At 41.5% G+C, this 4,799-nt stretch overlaps 1 non-coding gene across 1 annotated transcript; it reads right to left on the bottom strand.

Annotated features, from left to right (window-relative positions):
• Window positions 1-364: 364 nt before the first annotated feature.
• Window positions 365-432, bottom strand: LOC148016274 (small nucleolar RNA SNORD36). The gene has a single exon (XR_015688200.1). It is a non-coding gene; the product is annotated as a small nucleolar RNA SNORD36 (small nucleolar RNA).
• Between the last annotated feature and the right edge of the window lie 4,367 nt (window positions 433-4,799).

Here is a 4,799-nt window from a genome sequence, read left to right as displayed (position 1 = left end):
TCACAAACCATTCAATGAGCTTTCTTAAGATCTCAATCTTCATCAATCAATACTCCATCCCTCCTTACAGAAGACAATCAGAACAAAACAAACCAAAACAGAACAAAACAAAAGGTATACAGAACCTATCAGAACATCACAGAACCACATATCTCCACTGATAAACATCATGAACTTCCAAAACACAATCAATATCATCCAAAACACTCTCAAACCACTTCCAAATCAATCAATCATCTCATAAAATCAACCATTCAGCTTTCAAAAACAACAAAAATCAGCCAAAAAAACAAGTCATTTCAACACTCAACATATCCCCACACTTAATAAGGAAGCGTCCTCGCGACCCAGGAAAAAGGGAATACAAGTTCAGGGAAAAGCTCAACTTTGATCTTCAATATCTTTTCAAAAAGAATCCATCCACCACGACCCCAACTTATAACATGTATCTGATATAAAAATACAAAGAAAGGAAAACCCTTTATACATTAACACTTCTTATCAAACTAGAAAATCACAACAAATTTGTAAAGGATATAAGAGTTTTCTTCTTCTTCATCAGCATCAGCTTCAACTCTGCAACCACGACCCCATCACCACAATTCTCCAAAATGTAGCTCGCACACGAAATCCAATCCAATAGGAAACCACCACGTTCGTTTTACATAAATGAACTCACAACACAAACACTAATACAACACAACCATCTGAATGACTCCTTCAAAAAGAGAGATTTTCATTAAAAATCTTCCACCATACATTGCAAAGGTATCAATGAAGATGATCCCTCTTGAAAGATTGATGTTGTCGAAAACGATCCATAGACAAGGATTCATCTACAAAGGTTTTGGGAGGATTTTGAAAAAAATGAAGACAGCACATCCTTTCCAACAGGACCAAGTATCTGCTAGACAAACAAAGGGCATGAAAATACAAAATATCCAGCTGTTGGGAATCAATGCTCACATTGACATTCATGCACAACTATGGAATAGGCTTGGAATCATTATGAGAGTGCCTATGCATATACGCCAAGTACCAAGCAAAGTGAGCAGTTAATCTCACTGAAGGATCGGCAGACTGTGAATACTGCTGAGCAAAATGAACATAGTTCTGATAAGCTTGACTAGCAGCTGTCCATTCTCCTGGAATTACTGGCCAATTGATCTGAGGTCCTGTAAGGGAATCATCCGAACTCCATCCCCTTCTTCTGAAAATCTGATTATCAAACCCATCATAGTCACTAACCAACTGAGGTGGTTGAGATATAGAAGTGTTAGGAGAGGGTAGTGGAATAAGGAAAAGTGGATGAAGGGAGGGATAGGCAAAATCATAAAAGGAAGAAAAGGTTAAAGAAGGAGTGGCAGAAATTTGGAGGGAATCACTAAGGAAGGGTGTTAACTAATAAATAGGAAATGTGGAGGGTACATGAATGGATGGAGAAGGACATGGTGGAGAAGGGGAAAATACCCTATCCTCAATAAAGGAACAGTATGTAAAAATGGGAATTTGAGGGAAAGATGAAGGTTGGAAAAGAAGGGGTAAAATAGTTGTGGAATTAGATTGACAAAGGGAAAGATATAGAGCATATCGGTGAGCCATTTGTTGGTAATAGAGGAGGGTAGGAACAGAAGGTCCTAAGAGAGATCGTCTATGATAGGCATCAAAGAAGGTAGAATCAAACGGATTATGTTTTGAAAGATAGGCTAAGAGATCCATCCTCAGTTGATTAGTACTCTGGGCAGAGGTAGGAGCTGTGTTTTGTCTTTGATTCAGGACCACAGAATCAATCATGCGATGCCACGAATTATCATGACAATCAGCCACTTTGGAGGAGTAGCTCTGGAACATGTCAGCTATGCGCAACTCCAAATGATTGACATACAAAACAGCCTATAGAACCACATCCTCCACATACCATGCCATGTCCACCTCATCTGGAATTAACAAATCTCCTCATAGATACATGTAGGACATCAACATGATATCTGGCGTGAAAGAATCTTCAAACACCATCCTTACCACCTCTGTCAACAAGTCAGCAGACCAAGCCCCAGTCCATCCATCCTCTGGAAGAGGTAAATCCATCGTGGAAAGCTTCATGTAGAAGACCAACTTCTGTAAGTGGTAGTGGACAAAGAAAGAATGGTCTGGTGGAATATATTCTTGAAACTGCTCAAAGGTAGACCATAACAAGTCCATTCTGGACTGCAATCTTTCCACTTTATCTTGGAATAGAGGACACAAAGTAGCCTGTCTTTGAAGAGCAGCCAAGTCCTGCTATGAAAGAGAAGGAATCAAGAGAACATTAGGGCTTGGAGGAACAGACTGGGACTTTGCCAGTTGATCTTGCAACTGCTTGATTTGGGAGGCTTGGGATGCCACTGTGTCATTAGCAGTCTGTAAAGCTGAAAGTTTGTCATCTAAGAGAGCTTGGAACGCCTTCCCTTCTGTGGACATCCTCTCCTTCTCCTTGGAAAGGCTAGTAACCTGGGATTGAGCCTCGAGTAACTGGATCTTCAAAGAAGAGATCTCATCGCTTTGGGTGGCAACCAGTTGGGTTTGTTGTTCCATTTGTTTAAACAAATCTGCTAGGGTATCCTTAGCAGAAGCTAACTCGGATGTTGCCTTATGCAACTGGTCCTTAGACTGCATGAGTTCTTCATAAAAAGACGCGTACAGCTATTGAACACAGGCTGTCACTGACAATTCAATGGAACTTTGAATATCTTTGCAGAGGAAAGGAATTGCATCGCCTGAGACTAGACTGTTCAGGGAGGGAACTGATATGTCCAATGATCCTTCGCGTTGTGCTTTGAACAGGTTATTACAAGTGAGATACCCAGGGAGATCACTGCCAGAGGTAGCAGGAATGGGCACTGAAGGAAGTACTGAAGGAGCTTTATCCGCTACCCGCTTCAAGCGTTTGCGCTGTATGACCAGGGGAGGCGGAGAATCATCATCCTCTATGTCAATAGGTTCTGACTCATCTAAAGGTGGAGGAGGAGGTACGGGATCTGATGGAGGAGGTGGAGGCACAGTCTTCTGTAAACCTGAATAGGTCAAGAAGGCAGACAAATATGATCCATATGTGATATTGGTAACATTACCCCTGGTGACTTTGACGAAATGTTGATCCATTTTAGTGAGGAGGTAAGTGCTCCAATCAATAGCAACTCCTTTCAACACCATCCTGGAAGCTGTGAAAAGCTCTTTGGACAAGTACTGGGATGGCGTTTTGGCAGGCATAAACCTGTCCTGGAGAAACTGACAGATCATCTTCCATACGGGATCAGTGATCATGGAAAAGGAAACTCCTGAAGAGTTTATCACCTTCTTTACATCCAGCATTTCCCTTGTCTGCTTTTGCAACAGCTTCAGAATCTCTTCATTAGAGAAAAGCTGACGAGTGGTAACAAAAGGTTCACGTTTGGAGGGAAGAGACAGAGCCTTCCCTAAGCCTCGAGGTGTCAAAGTCATAGAAATTCCCTGGACTAGTCCTGTCTTCTTGCTGTAGGAGGCCAGAAACTCATCACATAACGACGGATCCTCTGGAAGCAATGGAAAGGAGGTAGCCACAAAAGCAGCGAGTCCCACCTTCGTGAGAGGCTCAAAAGTGAGTAGGGAAGAGTAATCCCGACTAACTAGTGGGACGTACTGGATAGGGGGAGGAGCGTGAGAAGGCGCCATTCAGATGGTTACACACACACCACAAACACAGACAATCAAGGAGAATGCCTGCAAAGCAACAGACAAAAATCCAAGGATAAGAGAACAACCAAAACAATAAAACGTGACGCGACCAACTAACCCCAAGTAAACCACAGCCTAGAAAAAATTCGACATGACCTCGAGACATATGCGACCGAAAGCTTCATGCTATGCATCAGACAAACACCCGAAATCCCATATCAGGCAAGAAAAGAAAAAACTGCACACCGTACCCGTAACCGTATCAAAGACAGTAAACTAAAACATCACCACATCCGACACATATCAAGACTACATCGTTGATAAACCAGGACTGGACCATGGAAATAACTCCAAAGACTGCGCATACCCATCCCATGAAACGGGTTCGTTAAAAAGGGGAATTAAAGTGCAGTGAGGGGGAATTAATTTAATGAAGGGTTTATTTTAAGAAATTATTAAGAAATGGGTGAATTTTTATTAAGTGATAAACCTTAGCAAGAAAACGGCGGTTCCTTATTAGAAATTGAATTACCAATTATTAGGTTAAAACGGTGCTTTAATTCGAATCCCGGACTTCAATACCCAGACTGGGTCTCTAAATGCAAGTTCATTGATTACAAATTAAGGTGATGTGGAGCACTTTTTTGCCAGCGCGTGCTCTTGTGACGGCTGGTTCATTTTAATTAAAAATTAAAGTGCCTCTGTAGCGCACGTAGCGCGTGCTAAGTGAACGGCGGGTTTATTTTAATTTAAAAAAATACGGTGTGTATAGCGCGAATGCGCGTGGAAACTGTGGGTGAATAAATAGTTCATTTTAACAATTAATGTGTGATTAAGGGGAAAATGAAAATAAATAAAGCACATAAAATAAATACCTGGAAGGGGTGTGTATGTAATGGCCTAAATGCGCACGGAAGAGTGCCCCAAAAGAAGTGAATCCAGTAAAAGAAAAGTAAAGACCACTGACGAAACAACAAAGACAACACCTTAGTGGGATTGTGGATTTGAAATGTATTTTTAAGTTGTTATTGTGGAGGGGAGGGGCGTTATATTTTAGGTGTGGTTATGGTGGGGTTATAGGGTGGTTTCGTTTATTTGGTTTATTT

The sequence above is a fragment of the Lygodium microphyllum genome, chromosome 23, assembly GCF_053477565.2.
Source record: "Lygodium microphyllum isolate KBCC chromosome 23, Lygodium_microphyllum_v1.1.10, whole genome shotgun sequence".
In the NCBI taxonomy this organism is placed as follows: domain Eukaryota; kingdom Viridiplantae; phylum Streptophyta; class Polypodiopsida; order Schizaeales; family Lygodiaceae; genus Lygodium; species Lygodium microphyllum.
Note: the sequence above shows the minus strand (reverse complement) of the source record. Positions and strands in the feature narration are given on the sequence as shown.